Source organism: Balaenoptera physalus (assembly GCF_965194825.1).
Source record: "Balaenoptera physalus genome assembly, chromosome: 13".
In the NCBI taxonomy this organism is placed as follows: domain Eukaryota; kingdom Metazoa; phylum Chordata; class Mammalia; order Artiodactyla; family Balaenopteridae; genus Balaenoptera; species Balaenoptera physalus.
Genome location: NC_138892.1, coordinates 2,108,092 through 2,133,105, shown reverse-complemented (window position 1 = coordinate 2,133,105; position 25,014 = coordinate 2,108,092). Strand labels below are relative to the sequence as shown.

Sequence of the window (25,014 nt, the reverse complement as noted above, 5' to 3'; positions counted from 1 at the left end):
GCCGTCATGGTGGAGGGCTGTGCTAAGACACACAGTGTTGGGGTGGGTCCAGAGGCTGAGAGTGTGGGGTTTTGACTCGTGCAAGACTGGGGTCCAGCACCATCTCCATCAACCCCTGGCTGTGTCCCTTCAACCACCACCGCCCCCCCAGGCTTCGGTTCCCCACTTACAACACAGGTGCTTGGTGTCAGGTTGAAGTGGCTGATTTAAGGGTCCCATGAGTTAAGTGTGTGGGTGGAAGTGCCCCATAAATGCAGCTACAGCTGTTCTTCTAACACTCCAGGCAAACGCATCAGGGGCAGGTGCCCTCTGGGAGGGCAGGTGGAAGTGGAGTCTTTCCAGCGTGGGGCTGGGAGAGGATGTTGGGGACGATAAGCCCGAGGATCTGGCTTTGCCCATCCTGGGTGTGTTGTAGTGTGTACATCCCACGCAGGACACAGATTTCCCAAGTGGGGGTGGATGTGTAGCACACATCGATGCCTGTAATGCGTGGGGGTCTATGCAGACACATCCAGAATCCTGCCAGGATGCAGAAATGACCCTCCTTCAGTTTTGTCTGCTTCCTGCTGAGGCCCATGGAGGCTCAGTGGCCTGAGGACCCCATGGCTTGTGGTGGACGAGCTGGATTCAAACCCCTCCCATGTAGCCCGAGGGCCCATGTCCTATCTGTGTCCACACTAGGCTGTCCCAGGCGGTACGGCTTCCTGGGGGCTGTGGGGACACCTGTGTGTTGGGGCAGCTCCACGAAGACCAGGGCACACCCGTCCTCAGGACACACTGACGGCATTGCCAGTGAGAGCAGCACACACCACATGGAGCGATGTCCTGCAGGCCTGGGGCCGGACCCCAGGGACCCCAGAGCAAGGCCACATCACACAAGAGGTGGCAGCTTGTGTTCTAAACCACGGATAAAAAATCAGGCGACACCAGCTCTTCATAAAGAGCTTTCAGACCCTGGCTCATTGCCGCCCACACAGCTGTGCCAGTTGGCACTGAAGGCGTCATCAGTCACCACGGATGACAGAGGAAGACTCTGATGTCCACGGACACTGGGTCTTGCTGAGGTCCCAGCCAGGACTCAACCCAGGCTTTCAGACAGCCTGCCCTTTGCCCTTCCAACAGCAGGAGTCAGATGGAATGATCAATTCAGTAAAGATTTGGCCCTATCTCTGTACCCGGCCTTGCACTGGGCACCTGTGAAATGGAGATGACAAGGACAGTCGTGCCCTCGGGTGGGGGGCGCTGAGGGGGTTACAGGCCAGGAAGAGTGATCACAACTGCTCAGGAGGGCCATGACAGAGTGAGGCTGGGGCCCCAGGGGCCATGAAGCTGAGAGGAGGAGGGGCCAGCCGGTGTTCAGGAGAGGCCACCAGGAATGTGTGCCATCTGTGCTTGTTCCCAAAGATAGTGAAAGAGGGGCTGTTGTGGGCAGGGGCTGCAGGAAAGAACAAAGGGGGGACCAGCCAGAGAACTGCGACTTTGTCCAAGCCCCTGGTCTCACACGGCCTGGTCTCACCCAGGGGCTGCTCGGCCTGGAGCTTCAGCAAGACACCCTACTCAACTGAGATGTCCACACCCCGCTCAGGAGTCCTGCCCCGGCTGGTCGGCCACGAGCCCAGCAGCTGACTACACTCTGCGTTCCCATCCAGGGAGGCTAGGGAGTTGTATTCTCCTGGGGGTGGGTCAAGAGAGCTGAGAAATTAAAGAACCTTGAAGCTTCTGGAATGACAGGTGTTACCCTCAGGTGCAGATCCCACACACGGAGCGATGGGTAGAGGAGAGACACGTTTGGGCCCCTTGTCCAGCACCCAGATCTCCCCCACCACATCCCCCTTTGAAATTCTCGGCGCCTTCCCCTGCAGTCTGAGCTCAGATGCCCTGATGTCCTTTTGTTGGCGTGGGCTCCACCATCCTCCAGCTCTCGGGTTCTGCTCTGTCCCCCTCTCCGGAGACCGCCCTCCTGCCTTCCTGCGTGTGGAAGATGGCATGTCCCATGTGCTGTGCGCCCTCCCCATGGGGCCTGCATGTCCAGCCCCGCTGACCTCTGCTTCCTCAGATGGTGACAGCATGTGACCAGCTGGAGCTCAATGCTGAGGACAGATGACAATAATATTGCATCTTGTCCTTTACAGTGGAGCTCAGAAACGGGGCTTTTTGAAGTTATTTCGTCAGAGGGGCATGTCTTTGTACTGGACGTGAGGTCATTTTCTGCTCAGATGCTGGAGGGCAGGTGGCCCAGTGGGCAGTGTCAGCCAGGAGGGGTGGGAAGCCTGTGTGCATCGTAGGAGAGAAGAGCTGCTGTGCTGGAGTCCTTACTGAGGAACGGAAGTCAGACCAGCAAACCTCTGCGGACAGAAGTGGGCTGGGCCACAGATCGAAGGCATCCCCTCGTCCAAGGATGTTCACACGTGCCTGGCCCTCTGATGGATTCTGAAATCAGTCATAGTCATCACCCAGAGGGAAAACGAGATGCAGGAAGACAGGCTTCCTCGGATGCCTTCCTTGGATGTCGAGTAGAACCCAACAGTCGTGCAGTCAGATAGCAGAATCTGAGACACACCAGGGGGAGGTGTAATCATGCCCTCCGTGCAATCACAGTGTAATAAACAGGAAATTGCTGCTATAATTAAAGTGATTTTAATAATAACAGACCTTTATGTTCGTGGAACACTGAAGCGTGCTTGAGTATTGTCATAAAATGGGGGAAAATAAAGGAACACTCGATTCTTCATTAAATCCTAGAATGCTTTAACTCTGGGACAAATAAAATCAACCACCCAACCCAAACACATTTCTTATGTACAGATGCGAAAAGTGGGCAATTGGGTGAATTCAACCCAATTACACAATCATATCCAAAGGCACAGATAGCTAAACAGAGCCCAAACCTGCCATGGAAAATTCTTAATAATATTGTCTGAAATTTTACTTACTAAATATTTTTGCATGAACAGAGAATTAAATGGATGAAGAGTTAATGGCTGGTAAATAAGGATACATATTGCATTCTGATCCAACGTGCAGGAGAAAGGGTGAATGTGCATTGCCGGGTGACAGATGAGAACAAAAATGACCGCAAAGAGCTGGAGCGAAGGGCCAGTTTGGAAAAGCGGACACTAAACAGGAATGGATGTAAAGTTTTAAGCTTGAGTCTGGAAACTACAATTAACACTTGCTTCCCATGTGATGGGGCCTCGTCTCTTTTCAGCAGCTATGCTGTTGGTGGCCCAGGAGGAATCTTTGACTGCAAATTTAACATGAACCCACAGTCTGACCACACACACAATGTGAACCCAAGGCTAGAGTCCATGCCAGTCTGCACTGGTGCGGGTGGCGGATGCAGGGAGATTTCCTTATCTGCAAGTCGAGTCCAGCTGGAGGCAAATCCATCCCCAGATGGTATCTTTCCACTGTCTTTCAAAGCAGAGGCAGCCTCACTGTACAACATCTGGACCAGCACCGAGGGAGGTCATCTTCCAAAGTAAGAGCCAAACTCTTGTATGGTGCCTTGCTGTGGTCTCACATATGTTCAGAAGTGATGTCCTGTGAGAGAAGGAAAACCTTCTGTCTGAAATTTCAAGTTGGAAAACACATTCTTTGTCTTGTCCTTTTTTTAAATTTTCAGCCAAAAGGATGATGTAGGCTTGTATACAATTTCTAGCTATTCTTGCCGTGGAAGGAAACTCCTTTCACCATGGTCCACCCAGAACACGGCCTCACATGTTATAATGAGGGTTCAGATTTGACAAGTGTGCACCCATCGTCCACCCTTGGAGTTGGTTTTCACAACTATCTGGGATGTCTGCTGAACAGGCAGACACTGGGCCATTGAAAAGCTAGGTGATTTGGCTGAAGCCACAGGGCTATCAAGTTGAACTGTCTGAAATTGCCAATATTCAACTATTTTTGGACCTACACAAATAACAATTTCATAGGGTTCAAGCCAATAAGAAAGTAATGAGCCAAGAGGCAGGTTTAGGTTTTCTGAATATGAAATTTAGTTCTTAATGAGTAAACAATTAATCTTTTGGGGAAAAAAATGGGGATTTTTTTTCTTCTTACATTAGCCCCTTAGCCTCCTTCTGATACATTGTGTTGCTGGGGCCTCACTAACCCCTCGAGGATGGCCAGCTGTGGCGTTAACCTGAGTGTGATCTGAATGAAGACCCAGTCTGTGGGGAGGTCCTGAGCTGGTGAGGGTCTGCAGCTCGCCCGGACAAGGGGAATCCTCATCTCAAAACAGGTAGGACTCTTAGATTCCCTGTCTGTTCAAATGTTTGCAATGACCCAAGTGTCATGTTCCATTCCCCCATTTTACGAGGTGAAGCTGAGGTCCAATATCCACACATTTAGCCAGCAAAGGAGGTGGGATTTGTGCCCAAGCCTGACTTGTCCTAAAAGTCCACACCCTTTCTCCCCAGCCCACACCTTCTACTCAGCCTCCCAACTCCAGGCCAGGCTCCCTGATGAACGCAAGACATGCCACCAAGAAGGAGGTGAGTATTCCCCAGGAGCAAAGGATGGAAGGTTCTGGAAACCCCGGATGTGGAGAGCATCTGCCTACCAGTCCTGCAACTCGGCACTCAGTCCTCGGCCAACTCTGACTGCAAATTTATTATATGCATATCAACCTTTTTATTTTCCCCCAAATGCGGTACTTCTTTCAAAAGACTCAATGACGCATGCTTTCAGCAATCGTTACTAACCTTATTACATCTCAGTGATACTACAAACCAAAGTAGAATCCAATTGCAGTGCATACTGAAATGATCTTGCAAAACAGAGAAGTGAAATTCCCAAGTCTGACAAACAATTTTGAGTGCAATATCTTGTAAGACCTCGATAATTGTTTGTTTGCGCCACTTCGGGAGGTGGCATCTGCAGCCCTGGGCAGAGCCCAATGTGGTGGAGCGTTTGTGACGAGATGCCCCACTGGTTATTCATAAATGATTCACAGGCAAACGGGGAACTCCTGGATGAGAACTGGGAAGGAGTGCCGACAGCCTCCTTGTGTCCAGAATCCGAGTCTTTGGGATGAGATGTGAAGAGTCCTGCGTCAGGACTGCATATGCAGCAAGGCTCCAATGGCAGCCCTGCCGCTGCTGACCCCGACCACCTTGCGCCTCTGGCTGTGTGAGTCCCTTGCCTTCCGGACAAAGGAGTTGAGTGAGCCTCGTGCCTGGTATGTGGTGAGTATGCAACGCAATCATCACCACCATCATCACCACCATCATCACCATCTTTGTGGTTCTTGCTGTTTTTGTTTTTCTCTGATTTAATTTTTGTTTAAAGAATGGATGACCGTCCCATTGGTATCTCAGACACAACACAGACTTCCTGTTGAAAATACTTTGACATTTAGTACATCAAGGTTTCATCTCATCACCCCCCCTGGGGATGGCAGGGCACACACTCTGGTTTTCTCTTGACCTGATTGCTGAAAGGGAGCAGATTCAGCAAAGAGCCCCTCCGGGACTCCAGCTAGGCTGCCCCAGCCCCCCTCCACCTGTTCACTAAGGGAGCCCTGGATAGAACTGCCCCAATTCTCCATAGCTTCTCAAAACCAGACCCCAAACACTTCCTGGACCAAACACATTCATCAAATGATGCAGACGTCTTCTCTCTCTGATCCTTCATTGGAAGCGGACGCTGGCAGGAGGGAGTGTTAACCGGGGATGACAGTGAGGGATGGAGGAGATAAAAGGGGAAGGATTCCAAGGGAGTGATGACTGTGTCCCTTTCTGGAACCAAGGGATCTTGGTGGAAAGAAGGGCTGCTCAGAGCTTAGGACAGAGTCGAGGGTTCCCTGGACCCCAGCGCAGAGTCTGCTTGTGGGGAACTTTTACATTTCCTCAGGAAGCTTCCGCCAGCATCCCTCAGGAGCCTGCCTCCCAACCCTCTCTGCCAGGACGAGTGCCTGTCCAGTGGGTGGGGTGGGGACATCTGGACGTCCCGTGAGCTGTGCCCCCAAGGGCAAGGTCCAGGTGCAAAGCTGTGCTCTGTGGGGCCTGCCCTCTCTGCTCTCCAGGTCCTCCTGGTGAAAGACCTTTGCCCTCCTCTCCTGCCTGTGCTCTGCTCACCGTGACAGGCTCTCCCCACACTGGTAAGACTCTAGAAAAAGCATCCCTTGATTATCCCTCGATTGGTTTAGGATTTATCAAGAGAAAGACACTCGTTAAGTTTCCCACCCAAACCCCTACATGCAGTACATTTTCCAGGAGACCTTGGTCGTGACCCTTGACAACTAGACTGGCACGGAGAAAGCAGAGGAAGAGTGGGGTGGCCGTGACTTCTGGTGTGGCTGGGGCAGAGGGAGGGGACTGGAAACTGACTGAGGTCTCTCCACCGCACTGGCCGCCATGAGCCCTGGTCTCCTGGCCTCGATGGCTGACCCTCACCTGCACGGACACAGCATCTCCACAGCCTGGGTTGCAGGATCTCCTGTGCCAGTGGTCAGGCGAGTGAGGGGCACAGAGTGAGGTCCTGAGAGATGCATCTCAGACAGACTGAGATTCAGGACCTGCCTGAAGGTCCTGACACAGGACCTTTGTCTTCAGGACCTGCTGACCTGGAGGCACAATGGCGGCTGTGTGGTGTTTGGGTTACAGAGAACTAATGAGTGAGGCTGGAGCCTCTAGGCTGTAAGAAGTTGCATGAGGGGACACAAGATATCTGCCTCAATCCCACCCTCTTCATCTTGTTTTGAAAAGCATCCGGAGCCAAAGAGGGGATGGAATCATGTCTTAGCACAACCACAGACACCTGGACGTGCTCTCTACAGCACCACCTCCAGCAGGTTCTGGATTTGGAATTGTGAAAGCCTGGTGGGTGTGTTCATGAATGGGATGAAGAGGAATTGCCAGGGCAGGGGAGGTGGCTATTGCATTAGGGATATAGTTCACCGTTAGTCCAAACCCCACAACAGGAAGCCTTAGATGTACAGATCTGATGCCTCAGAACCGGGAAGAAGCTTGGGGGGCAGATCAAGGAACTGCCAGGGTGTCCAGGTGAGCAGAGGAAGGGTTGAGCTCTGGGTGTCAGAGAGAAAGCAGGGTGAGTGTCAGGTTCTGAAGGAAGAGAGGGACCCCACCCCCAAGAGGAAAACTTGACAGTATGAAGGAGATACACCACATTTAGGTCTCTTAAAGATGGGACAGAAACGGGGAGTATTTTGTTGCAAGAAGGACTGAAATGCTTTCTCTGATGAAAGAAATCAACAGAGGAAGAGAGGTGGAAACTTAGATGGCGGATCCCAGGGAGACCCCCGACCAGAGAACAGGACCCACAAAACCGAGCCCTCGCTTGCAGACGTGGGGACGACTATGACAAGCTGTGTGTTACCGCCCGATGGGTTGGAGGGGGCTCACGGTGACACATTTGCTCCGTGCGTGGGCTGCAGGTGTGGCTTGATCCATGTGCACGGGCCCAGGAGCATGGGGGGAGAGAGGAGCCCTGCAGTCTTCCTGCAGGTGTCGAGGCCAGTCTCGGGGTACGTGTGGCTCCCAGCCCAGCCAGCGGAAGGAGAGCAAGACTTATGAGAACCCTGGATGGTCTGCCCAGACCCCAGGCTCCTGAATGCTCATCTGCCAGTGGAGAACTGAACAGCAGAATCTGGAGGAGGAGAGAGCACATCCTGAGTCCCCACGTCAAAAGCAAGTGAAAAGCAGGAGACGCTCACCACCCCTCACGATCGCTCCTGCAAGAGGAGGACAAAGGGAACTCCAACCGCAGGTTAGAAATGTGACAGCTCAGGCTTCCTGGACGTGGAAAGGGAGCCATGGAGACATATCTCTCAGGGCAGAAGAAAGATGTGACCGCAAGAAAGGGATCTGCTGCCACCAAAGAGGCCTTGTTTACTCGAGGCCCCGTCTGTTCAAAGACCGAGGACAGGCAGCGTCGAGAAGAGCTCACGGCCCAGGCATTGATCCTCAGCCTCCGGGGTGTGGTGGCTTCTGTGGCATCCGAGGCAGGGTCCGCTGAGGGATCTGATGAGGGAGACTCTCAGACGGAGACCGGCACGGGGTTGACAGTGTCAGAGGACCAGGAAACTGCAGAGCAACAGGTAGCTGCCAAGGCCACGTAAGGTCAGAGCGGCCAAGCCTGCTCACGAGGAAGAGGGGGGGCAGTGGGTGCCAGGGACACAGGCTACTGCGTTTTCATTGAGTGGGATGAAAAAAGAGGACTTCAGGCCGAAATAGGAAACTGAGGGGTGGGGCACGCTGCAGGTTTTTACTTAAGTGTGTTCTGTCCCCTCCCCAGACAGGGTAACAACCTATGGTCATAATTACTATGGATGAAAAATGACGTCTGCCATATCTGTAAACAAAGGATGCTGCAGCCATCAGCCCTCAGCCACTGCTGCTGCTCCGATGGCGAGCCCTGAGGGATCCCAGGATGGGAAAGCACAGGATGCTGGCTCCTGGATGGTTAAGATGAGCATCAAAGGAATGATTTCAATGAGCCCAGGCTCTTGCATCTTCCCATACCTAGAAAAATGCTAAATTCATTAACTGAGATGTCTGTTTTTTTTTTTTTTTTTAATTAACAGTGCTCTTTTGATGCTCTGATTACCTGGGTTTTTTTGCAAAAACTCCCAAGTATCCTGACTCCTTCCTGACCTCTTCAGAGCAGTTCCTCACAGCGATCTGAGAGGCTGCGTCCTAAGCTTAATTCCTCAGAAATTCCACCGAATGATACATAATTTGCAACTTTTATGTTGTGCATTTTTTTTCAGTCGACATTACCTGCCTTCAGGAAGAGTATTCCAGGGCCATGGACCTGACAACTTGACCCACTGACCGGCCTCCAACTAGGCTGAAACCAGAAAATATCTCTCTCTCTCCATGCCCTCTATCTACCCCCCGGCTCTCATGCAACATGAGTCATTTGGCCACAGTAACCTGGACCTCAGCTGTCCCAAACACCTGGTTCCAGGACCATCACTTTCCCTGGGAAAACTGCCCTAGAGGCTGGTGATCAGCATGGAGGTTTCTACATTCTGTGAGTGTGGGGCTTGCTCTGCTCGCTTAAAAATGAGGGCACGAGACAGGCCCGGCGGGATTAACTCTGATCAAGTGGTCCATAGGAGCCTGTCTTTCCTGGGAGAGCCAGGTCAGACCCAGCAGCCAAGGAAGGCAAACTTTGCAGGGACACAACTGCTCTCAACAAAATGCAAGTTGCAAGGCGAAAGGATTCAAGTGCTCATGTTTTTGTATTTGAACATGCAAAGTTTGGGCTTAACGTTAAAAGACTATTTAATATTTGTACTTAAATTTTCTCCTCAGTCTTAAGCAGTGAGAGACAGTCTGCTCTCTAATTGGGCACATTTTTAAGTCACCGACACTCTATTATTTGTGACATTTGAGCTACTGCATAGCCGCTGGTAATTTATACCGATGAGTTAAGTGTATAACTCCTCAAGAGAATGGGCGGTAAACACCCATTCAGAGGAAGGCACATGCTTCAATCCAAATGCGATTCTGATCCATCTAAGACTTCTGGAGGTAGAAGTCACGTGTCCTACCAGGGGTCTTGGGAGAGTACTCGATGGGGCCAGGGCTTAAGGGAAAGAACCCTAAAATCATGAGCAGGACCCCTGAGGAGACTGTAGGTCTCCCCCAACAAAGGGAGACACACTCCTGATTGACCACAGTTTTGTTAGATATGATGCCAAAAGCACAATCTATTAAGAAAATTGAACTTCATCAGTATTAAAAACTTCTGCCCTTCAAAAGACACCTCGAAGGCAATGAAAAGACAGGCCACATACTGGAAGAAAATATTTGCGGATCAAATATCTGATAAAGAACTTGCGTCCAGTATATATAAAGAATTCCTACAACTCAGTAACAATACTAAGAAAAACCCAATGGAAAATGGGCTCAACATTTGAACAGAAAGTTCACCAAAGAAGAGATAACACATGGTTAATAAGCATGTGAAAAGATACCCAACATTATTAGTCATTAGGGAAATGCAAACTGACCTCAAGATGAGATACCAACCGCACATCCAACAGTGACTAGAAACAAAAACACAGATAAAACCAAGTGTCGGTGACAATGGAGCAACTGGGGGTAAACAAGATGGCACTGTCACTTTAGGAACTAGCTTGATGGATTTTATAAAACTGAAATAGACACTTTTCACACTACCGAATGGTTCCAGTCTTTGGTAGTTACCCAGGGGAAAGGAAATTATATGTTTGTACATAAATATGTATGCAATATTCATAGCAGCATTATTCAAAATAGCCAAACATCAGAAGCAACCCAGATGTCCCTCAACTGGTGAACAAACACAGGGGAATACTACCGAGACACAAAAATGGAACAAACTACTGGTACCTGTGATAACACAGGTGACTCTCAAAGCATCATTGTGAATGAAAGAAGCCAAACTCAAAGGGATGCAAGCTGTATGATTCTCTCGTATGACGTCCCAGAAAAGGCAAAACTATAGGGACAAAAATAGGCCAGTGGTTGCTACAGCCTGGGGTTTAGGTGAGGGCTGACCGCAAAGGGCTTGAGGGCAGTTTTCGGGTGATAGAATGTTCCATATCTCGGTTGTAGTAGTGGTTACATCTCTGTGTTCTTTTTTTCAGAATCTATAGATCCGCACACCTAAAAAGGATGAGTTTTGCTGGAAAAAGAGCAAACGTAAGGAAACACCCACCAGCCAGGCTGTTGGTGGCCTCTCTTGCCCGGGTCCTGGATCCCCCTGCGGGCAGCAGCTTGTCTTCGGGGAGGGCAGAGCAAAGGATCCTCGGCTCCAGGGGCCAAAATCCTTGCAGACTCCCGTCTCCACCCTCAGTGAGACTTTTCATTTTCAGCACCTGTGAGACTCCACGTTCTCTGGAGAAGGTGGATAATTCCTTTCCTGCTGGGGCAGGCGGCGCTTGTGGAAATTGCCTGGCACATGAGAGGTGCCCACTCTTTTGCTTATGACTGTGTTAGTTTCCCAGGACTATCATAACAAAGCACTAGACTGAGTGGCTTAAACCACCTGAATTTATTTCCCACTGCTCTGGGGGCCTGAGATCAAGGCATTGGCAGGATTGGTCCCTTCTGAGGGCTGCGAGGGGAATCAGCTCCTGAGGGCTGCGAGGGGAATCAGCTCCAGGCCTCTCTTCCAGCTTCTGCTGGTTTGCTGGCCGTCTCTGGTGGTCCTTGGTCTTTAGAAGCATCACTCGAGGGCTTCCCTGGTGGCGCAGTGGTTGAGAATCCGCCTGCCAATGCAGGGGACACGGGTTCGAGCCCTGGTCTGGGAAGATCCCACATGCCGCGGAGCAACTGGGCCCGTGAGCCACAATTGCTGAGCCTGCGCGTCTGGAGCCTGTGCTGCGCAACAAGAGAGGCCGCGATAGTGAGAGGCCCGCGCACCGCGATGAAGAGTGGCCCCCGCTTGCCGCAACTAGAGAAAGCCCTCGCACAGAAACGAAGACCCAACACAGCCATAAATTTAAAAAATAAATTAAAAAAAAAAAAAAAAAAAAAGAAGCATCACTCGAATTGCCGTTTCTGTAGCCTCAGCCCATGGCATTCTCCCTGAGTGCATGTCTGTGTGTCCAAATTTCCTCTTTTTATAAGGACACGGGTCACACTGGTTCAGAGCCCACCCTACTGACCTCATCTTAACCAATGACATCTGCAAGGACCCTATATCCAAGTAAGGTCAATTTGGAGGTTCTGGGAGTTAAGACCGAACATTTGAATTTGGGGCAGGGGTCTTAATTCAGCCACAACAAGGATGTCACCCAGAACGAAGGGGAATCCTCAGCTGTTAAAGAGGACTTCTTGGATGAGGATGAAGATGTCAAGAACTCCTCTGCAGATCAGCAGTGGTGTTTCCTCTTCCAGGAGACCTGCTCATTGAGCCTGAAACCACGGCCACCTGGGTGCTGTCTCGACTACTCCTGACCCAGCCCAGCACCAGGAGAGCAGACGAGACAAAGCTGCAGGGAGGCCTTCCTGGACAAGGAGGCACTCCCAGACCTTCACGCCCACTAGCAGCAAACCTTGTCTGCCCGTCTGTTTACAAACCCTTGACTGAGTAGTCTGACTATTCGCCAGCCTCCAATCAGCGCTGACCAAAGGCGGCCACCTCGCGCGGCTGAGCACTGCAGCTCTGCCCGCCTGAGAGCTCGCGCATCTGGCCCCGTGGACCCTGTGCAGCCGGGCCGGCCCGCGGCTCCACCAGGGCTGCTTTCCACCTGCCCTGGCAGGGCTGCCTCCAGAGCAGCTCTGCTCACTGCAGCCCCAGAAAAGCCTGCTCTGAGTTTTTTAATTGAATGTTTTTAAATTCTGTGCTCGAGCCTGGAGGCAACGTGCTCTCAGAGGACATGATTTTACAAATTGGAAAAAAATAAAATAAATCAAAGATCCTTTCATTCTCTCCCTGTTCTTGTTAACTTTATGACAAGACCAGTGTGACCAGAGTGTGCTGGAGAAAGTCTGTGAACTTCCTGGAAAATCCCAGAGGTGCACGTTACCCCAGGGGCCCAGGGGTCTGCTCACTCCTCACGCAAGAATCAGGACTCGGAGGGTCCACAACCCAGCAGGACCCAGCACGCCCAGCCTGCTGCCCCGAGCCCAAGCAAGTTTGCCAAACGCCTTGCTGCCCTGTTTTAGCTGCGTGTAGTTCACACCTGATGGTGGATGAGCTGAAATTAGCATGAGGTACATACATCTGGATGCCTGTGGCTCCAGGTGAGGATGGCCAGGGCTTTGTCCCCCGCACACACAAACACACACACACACACACACACATGTATACAGACATACACATAGATACACACAGACACACAGAGACACATACATACACATACGCACATATATACATACACACATGCACACATACATATACACAGACATACATACACACACACACTCACACACACACGTATACAGACATACACGTAGATACACACAGACACACAGAGACACATGCATACACACACATACATAAAATACACATATGCGCATATACACATACACACGTGCACACATACATATACACAGGCATACATACACACACATATATACAGACATATACACAGACACACAGAGACACATACATACACACATACATACATAAAATACACATATGCACATATACACATACACACATGCACACATACATATACACAGACATACACACACACACACACACACACACACACTCACACTAAGAGACTCAGTGACTCTATTCTCTGCAAACTGTCCAGACAGGACTCTTCCAGGACCTCGGTCCTGAGACCCTAGAGTCCAGTGGGTGGGCCCATGATGCAGGTCAGACATCTTCTCTAGGGTTTTTCCAAACTGGATCTCCGAGAGAGTTGTCTTTCCTCTCTGGCTGCAAAAAGGTGAAGGTGAAAGCTCAGCTCTGCTTGCTGCCTTGTTGTCCAGCTTGGAGGAGGCCCAGTTATCTTCCAGGAGGACCATGGAAATGTGCAAAAGGAGCAGAGATGGGAGAGAGGGTGGGCAGAGGGACAGAAGGGTTTTGAGCCCCCAAGTTTGTTTACCTTGAGACCTGAGAGTCTGGTTTAATCTGGTTTAAGTCGCTCTTCTCTTACCCGCCCCTGAAGAAATCTGGACACAGAGGCAGGAGAACTAGGAAGAAGGACAGAAAGAGGGGAGAGAAAAGGCATCGGCGGGTCACCACCATGTGCCTTTAACCAGGTAAGAGTCACCTGCAGGTGCTGCCCTTCTGATCGCCTCTCAGGGGGCTGAGGGATCCTTGGGTGGGGGGCTCTGGGACGTGGTGTGTGCTTTGCCTTGCGGGGTCTCCAAGCGCAGTCCAGACCCTCTGTCTGGTGTGCAGCCTGGAGGAGCATGTTGGGCAAACAGCCGAGGTGGATTTACACATTTCCAGAGGCGATGATTCTGAAACAGGACCCAGGGAAACCCTTCTCTGAGGTCACTGATGGTCCACTGCTAGTGCATCGTCCTGGAGAAGCCTCAAGGCCTCTACCAAATCAACTCTTCTAAAACATCAATACAGGGACTTCCCCGGCAGTCCAGTAGTTAAGACTCCACGTTTCCACTTCAGGGGGCGCAGGTTCGATCCCTGGTTGGGGAGCTAAGATCACACATGCCGCGTGGCCAAAAAAAATAAATGAATTTTAAAAAATCAATATGACCACATCACGTTCTGTTTAGAAACTTAAAATGATTTTCCGTTATTCACAAACCCCTTAATTATCAATACTTGGCCCATCTCTCAAACCTCATCTCTCGTGCACCCTCCTTCCAGACACACCTGCCTGCAGCCTCTCCAGCGACCACCTGCAAAGCACTGAACTCCTTGTCCTGCTGTGTGCCTCTGAGCCTTTGAAGATGCTACAGACTCTACCTGATGAACTTCTATTCATCCCTCAAAACCCAATTTAAATATCCCCAACACAGGTGCATTCTTTCTCCTCTCATCGGATTTTATGTGTCTTTCTTTCATGTCCTCACCTTCTCCATCATACCCCAGACACAGAGGATCCCCTCCCACTGGAATACGAGCCCTTCTGACACTGGGATGGTGTCTTGTTTGTTGTTAGGTACCCGGGGTGCCAAGCTCAGCCCTTCCCCGTGCCAAGTGCTCAGGAGCTCCCTGTTGAATGAATGTGTGGTCCTCTGACCTCCCAGTTACCTTTGCAGAGAATACACTCTAAGCCACGGATACCACGTGGGCTGCTCTCCCATGCCATCTTCGGTTAGTTAAAAGGGCCTGCTTGCAAAGCTCAGTGGTGAGAGGTCCGGCCTCAGAGGCAATGAGAGCAGAGGCAGATTCATGACGTCCACCCGCTGAGAGGAAGAGGAAGGAACGGAAGCCTCAGGGTGTGGGTGGTCCGTTCTGACTTTCTCGGGGCGGGGGCGGGGGGGAGAGGGTGCAGAGTGCACAGGAAGGGAGTCGAGGGGAAGCTGCCAGGAACAGAGCCCTCCAAAACCAAGAGCCAGTGGCCTTATAACCCCGCTAGATCCCTGTGCAGGAGGAAACAGCTCCGCGTGCCTGGCGCCTGAGACCACGGTTCCGGACACACAGCGTGGACCTGAAACAAGGTGGTGACGCCCCTCCCCCAGCCTCCTGGAGCCGATGTGCAGCCTGCCTTTTCCAAGACCCCAGGCCTTGAGTTGGGCAGGGGCGTACCTCGGGATGCTGGTTGCTATCTTAGTTGCAGACGGTGATGTCGAGAACGGGGCGTCCCCGGCCCATGGCGACGAAGGGCGATGCTCTCTGTGGCTTGTGCCTTTAAGCGGCGTGAAAGACGAATTCTGGTCTTGATTTCCTGTGTCTCGGCGGTTTCTCATTTACGCTGTGCCCATGCCGTGTTTATGTATTTGGCAGTGCCCTCCTCTCTGCTCCATGCGGCATCGTTGAAGTCTGCTGGGGAGGTGACCCGCATGAATATTTTATCAGAACACATGCATGGTAATGAAAATGAGGCTCATGCCGCATCTGACAAAGTGGGCTGGATCCCACACGAAGGGGGTGGCACGCAGCCCCATTGTTCTTGCCTTTGACAAATAAGAGAGATGTTGTGAGCCGGGCGCTTTGTCAGAACACAGGGAAGGAAATTAGCTCCTATCCATCTGTCACGGGCAGATGATGAAGTGCCTCCCCGGTCTCCTGTGCGATGCCCTGCAATGAGTCTGCTTTTAACCACATTCTCTCACAAGCATGAGGTGAGAACACACGAGAACAGAAGTGACAGAAACTGGGGCGGGCGGGAAATTCACCTGCGCGTCGTACATCACAGAGAAGGAGGGACCATCGCCCTGCTGCAGCCTCGGGGTGGTCTCTGGTTTGGGGGTTTTTGAGACATTGTGGGCGGGAAACTGCAGACCTGGTGCACAGTTTTGCAGATTTAAAGCTGGTGGGGACAGAGTGAGTGGGTCTGTAAGAAGCTGGTGTTCTTCCTGAGGCTCATGAGCACGTGTGCTCCTTGTGACTTGAAATAATAGTGAAACAAACATGCACACACAGGTGCACGGCTGCCGGAAGATGAAACAGCCCACGTGTCCATCCCGGGAAGAATGGCTGGGCAGAACGTGGTCGATCCAGATGGAGGAACGTTATTCAGCCACGTACAGGAAGGAGGGACCGACACAGGCTGCCACACGGAGGAACCCTGAAAACGCCCCTCTCAGTGAAATGAGCCCGTCACAGAAACGCCCCAGAGGTGGGTGTTTGCCATTTGCAGGCTCGCCAGGAACTCGCAGCACCTGGTCTGGGCCTCCATGTGGGTTCAGGTCTGAGGCCTGGGGAAGAGGAGGCAGTGACAGGCGGGCGCAATGCCTCCAAGGGCCTCCCACTGCCCGGCTTCACACGGGGAGCCTGGGCTGGCTCAGGGTCCTGTCCACAGAGGGCGGCCACATGTTCTGGGGGGCCGGCTGTGGTGTGCAGCCGCTCCCTGGGGGCTGGGCAGCACAGATGCCCTTCGCTGACATTGGGAACAGCTCCAGCTGGGGCCACGTGGAATACGGATGCGAGAAAGAACCTGTGTCCAGTACTGCCCAAGTCTTCAGCCAAGCAGGCGAGTCCACGTTTCTGAAGGGTTTTCCGGCGGATGGGGTGGGGGGAGGGGGGCCAAGAAGCACAAGGCAGCGGCCCCCCCATCACCAGGGAGCTCACAGCCTGACTCAGACGGCGAGATGAGCACGCCTGGGCCCGTGTCTCTGCGATGCTGACGAGCACAGGCTCCCGGGCTCTGGGCCCATGAGAGGGCGGGCTGGGGCGGGGCCACCCCAGGGGCCACTGGACTTGCAGGTTCCAGAGACCCTGGGCGGCAGAGATGCTAGGCGAGGGCATGCTGCCTCAGGAGCCAGCTCGAAAGGCAGACGGACCGCTCTGAGGACCTAGGAAGGAGGGCCAGGCCTGGGCGGGGAGACCCCAGGCCCCTGGGTGGGGACGGTGCCAGGAAGGAGGCCCCGGGGCAGGGACAGGGCGAGGGTTTGTTGGTGCAGGTGCTGCGCGTGGGAGGCTTGCCTGTGAGGTCACCACCGGGATGAGCCTCCCAGGTGTGGCTGCCTTTCCTTTCTCTTCTGAGACGTGTGCACACACACTCACAGATATGTACACATACACAGACACCGTGTATATGTGCACACACACTCACAGATATGTACACATACACAGACACAGTGTATATGTGCACACACAGATACGTAAACTCATGCATGTACATGTGCACACACACTCAGCAATGCACATATGCACACATACATGCACACAAACATACGTACAAATGTACATGTCACACGCATGTATGCTCATACACACTCATATGTGTGCACATAACAAACATGTGTGTGCATGTGCACCCCCACATGTGTGTACATGTACACAAACACACATGCATACGTGCCCACACATACACACAGATATATATGCTCACACATATATGTACACATGCACACAGTCACCTACATGCACACATACACAAATATACATCCACCCATACATAGACATTCAGTCACTCATGCACACACATCTACTTACACACATGCACACACATACCCCACACACACATGCACACACATACCCCACACGTATACACGTGTGTACTCGTGCATGCGTGCGCACACACACACACACACACACACACACACACACATACTCTGAACCCCAGGCTGTCAGGGAGAAGGGCGCCTGCCCTGTCTGCCTGCATGGGCCGTGGAAGAAGCCTTGGCCTGTGGGTAGGACACCCATGAAAGTGAACATGTCGGTCTCCTCCCAGACGCTGCCCCGTCAGCTGTCAGGTGAGCTGCAGCCCGGGTGGAAGGATTGCGGGGAGGGAGCTCTGCAGGTGTAGATGTGCTGCCAGCCCTGCAGCCCGGGCATCAGACCCACGAGCCCACACCTGGGTGTCGCAGCATAAATTATTACCTGTGTGATAGGCTGCCATAGAGCGTGGGCGCCGGGGAGAGACAACCTGTGACATTTCAGGAACTGAAAATGGAAATAGGATGAAGGGGAGAAGAGACACTTAAATTTGCTCTCTTTGTATAGTGAGCCTGATCTAGAGAAATTCTAAGGAACCGTCTAATTTGTGGCGAGAGGGAGGGAGCTCATAAGGGAAGGAGGGAGGACAGAGGAGCATCTTTTCTCCCGGCTCTGATCCTAGCCCCCTACTCTCTGACCATCCCCACCCCAGGCCCAGACCCCAGCTTCCTGCTCAGCGGGCTGTGCCCGCCTCTGCCAGGCTGGGGGTCCCTGTGTGGACTGAGTTCCCTGAGCTAAGCTGCTGGGTCCTCTCCCTCCTTCACCAGCTGAGAGAACGAGGCCCAGAGTTGGGAGGGGCTCGCCACCTCCCACCCCCGCCAATGGTGGGAGAATCGAGCCCTATACAGGGCATGAGATCATCGCAGATCCACCCCCAGTCACCCCAGTCAGACTGGGGGAGAGAAGGTTCTGGAACAGACTGGAACAATTCCATCCCTGCCGCTGGATGTTGCTGTGGGCCAGGCAGTTGGGCCTGCCGAGAGGGCCGGGGTGGGCAGATGCCCAGCTGGCTCCCTCTGAAAGCGGCTGCCTGATTCCCAGGCCCGCCTGGACCCTGAGTGCCTTCTGCGGGGGCCTCCTGCCCAGGGCCGGTGCCCAGGGATTATCCTGCCCGCAAAGGGCCTCACAGGCTTGTTGGTTTGGCAATTACTGAAAAGAAAGCATGGTTATTATTCATGTCATGTGTTGAGAAATCTCTATAAAGTTTTACAGCAGCAAATGTAAAAGGTTTTTTTTTATTGGCTTAACATCCTCCCCCACTCTCCTGCCCCCACCCAGAATCTGGTCTTTTTCTTCTGCCTTCTCTGCACGGGGGTTTGAAGACGGCCTCCACTGTGCCCTCCGGAGAGAGGTGTGGAAGCCCCTACAGGGAACGTGGGGCACCACCGTCCCCAGGGCCCACCCCGACCCACAGGGTCTTGTCCCCTGTTGGGTCTCAGCCACCCTAAAGGACAGCAGCGTCGCCAGCTTCATTCTTTTATTCAATAAATAGGTTCTGAAGGTCTGCAGAGGGTCAGAGACACTTTAGGTGCTGAGAACACAGAGGTGAGCAAGATAGATATTTATTTGCTGAAAGAAAAGTGAAAGAGACAATAAAGGAAACAAGTAAACACGCATACAGGGAACAGGTGTGACTCAGGGCCCCCCCCCTGAGGGCCCAGGCTGGCTTTACTGCTGTCTCTTGAAATACGTGATAAATGTGGATGCTTTCCTTCTGCATGAGGCCCAGCAGGGGGGAGGCTGAGAGCGTCCAGCTTGGTGAGGATGCGGTGGCCAGGAGGGAGGCTCTGGGGAGGGACGTGGGAGCAGAGAGCAGCATAGACCAGGGGACAGGAGCACAGAGGCCGAGCGAAGGCTGCTCAGGCAGAGGGCCGGGCTGGGAAAATGTCAGGGGCAGAGAGCTTGGAGGGTTTAAGGTGAGGCAGGGAGGCCGTGTGTTTGGAACACAGGAAGGCAGGTGAAACGAGCGAGACCTCAGCAACCCAACCGGGGAGGGAGCTTGGATTCCGGTTCAAGAATGTGGCAGGTTCTTGGAGGTCTGAGATAGCGGTAGCCAATCTTTCCTCTTAAAGATCGCCCTGACTGCCATGCAAGAATTAGGGTGGAGGGCAGGTGCCCTGTACAGAGGCTGTGGGCAGCAGTGCGGGTTAGGGACCGTGACACCCTGGACATGGGAGCAGGGGGGCAGCCAGGAGCTGAGGGGGGGGGACCCACATGAGGTCTGCCAGAGGGGCAGCACCAATCACAGGCCACCGCTCAGCTAGAAGTCACAGCACTTGGCCACGGTGTCTTCCTTCCCCTCGTGCCCACAAGCAATCCTCCTGCTGAGCAGGTCTGGTTGACCTTGGGGAGAGATCCTAACTCCTTCCACTTCCCATCACACCTGTTAGGTCACATTCAGACACAGTCAGACAGATCCTGCAGGCTTTTAATTAGGGCCTATGCTTGCTTAGCTGAGGAACCACTGGGATAGAATTATGCCCAGAGAAAGATTTACCAACAGCACCAATATTATAATCAGCCTGTGAGCTGCACCATTTGCTGCAGTGTTCATGGTATTCTGTCCTCATTCCTCTGTCAGGCCAAGAAGGAAGGAGGGTGGAAGGCACGTCACCAGTAAGGAACCTGGGACCAGTCATGAGCATGTCTCTCCTCCTACCAGGGGGCTGTAGGGAAGCACCTGCTGGGCTGCTGTGATCACACATTGTGCCTTTGTAAATACACGGAGAGACTTCCAGCTTCATCTCCAACATAAAAAGAGCATGGAGGTCATCACTCCTGTCTTCACAACACAAAAAGACTGAGCAAGCTGAAAATCAATCAATCAAATCAAACTGAGCAAACTGAAAAGCAATCAATCAAATCAAAATCTCCATCAGAGAATTGAGGTCCCAGGGCAAACTGAAGAGACACACAGGGGACGCAGAGAATTGCAGCTGAGATCAGCTTCCTGGGAGCAGAAGCCAGCAGGACCAGGAATTGGCAGGACACTTAAACAGTGACTGAAGAATCTCTGGAGGCTGAGTGTGGACTTGCTGGGGGCCCGGTCTTTTGTAGACTTTACTGCCAGGAGCTCCAGCTGGGTCTCAGACTGAAGATCTGAAGATCAAAGAAATATTATGCATCAGGGAAGGACAGGGGCAAAGTAACCAAACAGACCCAGTAGGTTCTGTTTCTGTACAAAGCCTGCCCTCAAGAGAAACCGCTTTACCAGAGCCTTATCTAACTTCTAGCCCTCTTGTCTCACTAAGGCAAGAATAAAAAAGACTAAAAACACTTCTGAGGGTCATAGCTCAAGAATTCAGACCCAATAATAAAACCTGAAATTTAATCATAAGACCGTAGAACACTGCCCCTACCCGACATCTTACCACCAACAGGGCTCCAATATGATAGCAGGGGTTACAATAGAAAGAGCTGCAAAGTACAGACTCTGTTTAACAAGGAGTTCTTAGGTAAACCCAAGACAACAGGAGAGGAAACAACAAGCAAAGAAACCAGAAGGTCTGGCACATCAGGAGGCACCACACGCAGGCAGAGCAACATAAAAACTTACACTAAAGATTGATGTCCTCGGTTCCTATTCCCAGATACATCATGTCCAGCTTTCAGAAAAAAAAAAAAAAAAAAAAATGAAAGTCTTGCGAAAAGCCAAGGCAAAAACACAGTCTGAAGACACAAAGTTAAGCATCAAAACCAAACTCAGATATAACACAGATGTTGGGATTACCAGACTAGAAATTTTAAATATCTATGATTAATATGTTAAAGGCTCTAATGGAAAAAGGAGACAACGTTCAAGAACAGATGGGCAATTTAATTAAAGAGATGGAAAGTCTGAGAAAGAATCAGAGAGAACTGACATGAATCAAAAATATTTTAACCAAAATAAAGAAATGCCTTTGATGGGCTATCAAAATAGAGCAGACACAGACAAAGAAAGAATAGAGGTTCTTGAAATATGTGTCAATAAAAACTCAAAAACTGAATTAGGAAGAGAAAAAGTATATGAAAAAAAAAAAGAACAGAATATCCAAGAAATGTGAAACTATTACAAAAGGAGCTGGATATGTGTAATGGGAATAGCAGAATGATAAGAAACAGAGATGCTGGAGAATATGAAATATTTGAAGTAATGATGGCTAAGAATTTTCCAAAGTTAATAACAGACACCAAACCACAAATCCAGGAAGCTTAGAGAATACCAAGCAGGATAAATACTAAAAGTCTGCACATATGCATATTATATTCAAACTGCAGAAAAGCAAAGACAAAGAGAAAATCTTGAAAGAAACCAGAGGGAAAAAACCTTGCCATTTTGAGGAACAAAGATAAGAATTACCTCAGACTTCTCATCAGAAACATGTAAGAAGAGATTGGAGTCAAATATTCATGGTGTTGAAAGCAGAATCAACCAACCTAGATTTCTGCATTCAGCACAGTTATCTTTACACTGTGAAGGAGAAATACTTCCTCAAAAAACAAAAAATGAGGGGATTTTTCACCAGAAAACCTGCCCTTCAAGAAATGCAAAAGGTATTCTTCAGAGAGAAGACTTATACAAGTCAGAAATTCAGATCTACATAAATGAAGAGCATGAGAGAAAGAATGAAGGTAAGAGAAAATCCTTTATTTTTCTTATTCTTAATTTATTTAAGAAATAACTGTTCAAATTCATAATAGCAACAATGTACTGAGTGATTATAACATATGAATAAATGAAATGAATGACAGCAATGTTATGAAAAATGGGAGGGAAGAATTCAGAACACTCTGTTATAAGGAACCTATACGACATGTGAAGTGATAACATAAGGTAGTTTGAAGGTGGCCTTAGATTAGTTGTAAATGTATATTTCAAACTCTAAGAAAACCACTAAATTTTTCAAAAGAAATATAATTGATATGCTAACAGAGGACAGAAAATAGAATAATCAAATAGTCAGTTGAAACCAGAGAAGGTGGAAAAAGAGGGGGGATTTTAAAAAATGGAAACAACTGACAAATGTGATGAATAGAAAACCGTGTTAAACATGGTAGATATTAATCCAACTATATCAATCATCACTTTAAATGTGAACAGTCTAAATAAACAAATTAAAAGGCAGATACTGTCAGAGTGGATTTTATAAAAAGATCCAACTACATATTATATATAAGAAACCCATTTTAAGTATAAAGACACACATATATTAAAAGTCAAGGAATGGAGAAAGGTATACCAGGATAATAATTATCAAAAGAAAACTTAGGTGGCTATATTAGTTTTAGACAAAACAGACTTCAGAATAGGAGAAAGTGTCAGGAATAAGGAGATAAGTGTCAGGAATAATGATAAAGAGATCAATTATCCACAAATACTTAAGAATCTTTAATGTGCATATACCTAATGACCATGTCAGAATATGTGAGGCAAAAACTGATAGAACTACAAGGAGAAATAGACAAATCCACTACTAGAGTTAGAGACTTCAATACCCCTCTATCATAACTGGTAGGTCCCGCAGGCACAAAATCAGAAAGGACATAGTTGAACTGAACAGCACTATCTATCAACTGAATATAATTGACATTTATAGAATACTTCACCCAACAACAGCAGAATACATCATACTCTTCTCAAGCTCACATGGGACATTAACCAAGATAGACATTCTGGGCCATAAAACACACCTTAACAAATTTAAAAGAATATAATCATAGAAAACATTCTTGCACACCACAATGGAATTAAGCTTGAAATCAAGAGCATAATGCTAGCTGGAAAATCTCAAAATATTTGGAGTAAACAACACACTGCTAAATAACATATGGATCAAACAAGTCTAAAGAAAAAATTTTAAATATTTCTAAATGCTTAGAGGAAAATTTATGACATCAAATGCATATATTAGAAAAGAAGAAAGAGAAAGAATGAATGATGGTAAAAGTCTTTTATTTTTTATTCTTCACTGATCTAAAAGATAACTATTTTCTTGAAATAATAACAATGTATTGGATAATATAGCATATAGATAATTAATATAAATGACAGCAATATCATAAATGATGGGAAGGAAGATTAGGAATATAACCACACTGTGTGTGGAGTAGTGCAGCATTAATGAAGGTGGACTTCAAATATTTAACTATATATTGAGAAATCTAGGACAACTACTAAAAAGAGTACAATTGATATGCTAAGAGAGGACATAAAGTTCAATCATATAAAATGCTCAATTAAAACCTGAAAAGGCAGAAAAAGAAGAGTGAAAAAAGAAACTAAAAACAAACGCAACAGGTAGAAAATAGTTCCAAACATGGTAGATATGAATCCAACTACATCAATAATCACTTTAAATTGGAACAGTCTAAACACCCCAATTTAAAGGCAGAGAGAGAGTCATAGCGGGTTAAAAAAAAAAAAAGACCCAACTATATGTTGTCTACAAGAAACTCATTTTAACTATAAAGGCCCAGAGAGGTTAAAGGTAAGGGGTTGGCATTGACATGTACACACTGCTATATCTAAAATAGATAACCAATAAGGACCTACTGTAAAAATAAATAAATAAAAATAATAATAATAAAAATAAAATAAAATATTGCCTTAACCAGAAAAGAAAATTAAAGGTTTGGGGAAAGATATATCAAACTAACACTAATCAGAAGAAAGCTGGAATAACCATATAATTTCAGACATAGGTGACTTCAGAACAAGGAGAATTATCAGGGATAAAGAGGGGTATGACATCATGATAAAGGGGTCAATTTTCTACAAACACATAACAAGCCTAAACACATATGCGCCTAACAACAGAGAATCGAAATACACAAGGTAAAAACTGATAGAATTGCAAGGAGAAACAGATAAATCCACTACGACAGTTGGAGACTTCAACACTCTTCTGTTAGTAATAGATAGATCCAGTCAATGGTGAGGACACAATTGAACTGAGTATCCTACCCATTAGCTTGATTTGATTGACATTTACAGACTATTTTATCCAACAACAGCCCAATACATATTTGTTCCCAAGTTTTCATGGAACAATCACCAAGACAAACCACATTCTGGGCCATTAAACACAACCAAATACATTTTTAAAAATAGAAATCTGACAGAGGGTGTTCTCAGACCACAATAATATTAAACTAGAAATAAATAGCAGGAAAATGACTAAAGAATCCCATATTATTTTCAGATTAAACAACACAACATCTAAATAACACATGGGTCAAATAAGAAGTCTCAAGAGAAGTTAAAGTGAACTAAATGAAAATGAAAATACAATAAATCAAAGGGCTTTCTATAAAAGACCTGACAGTATTCTTCAAAACTGTCCAGATTATCAAAAACAAGGGAAGTGTGAATAACTGCCACACCCAAGAAGAACCCAAGGGAACACAACAACTAATTTTTCTGTTCCTAGAACAGAAAAAGGACATTGCTTAACAACTAAGAAAATCTGCATAAAATATGGATTTTAGATAATAATACTTTATCGATATTGCTTTATTAGTGGTAATAAAGGTACCACA

At 49.0% G+C, this 25,014-nt stretch overlaps 1 long non-coding RNA gene across 1 annotated transcript; it reads right to left on the bottom strand.

Annotated features, from left to right (window-relative positions):
* Positions 1-3,654: 3,654 nt before the first annotated feature.
* On the bottom strand, positions 3,655-11,186 carry LOC309641332. Its single transcript, XR_014252591.1, has 2 exons — positions 9,438-11,186; positions 3,655-8,364 (listed from the first exon to the last, which is right to left on the bottom strand). It is a non-coding gene; the product is annotated as an uncharacterized lncRNA (long non-coding RNA).
* Positions 11,187-25,014: the final 13,828 nt, after the last annotated feature.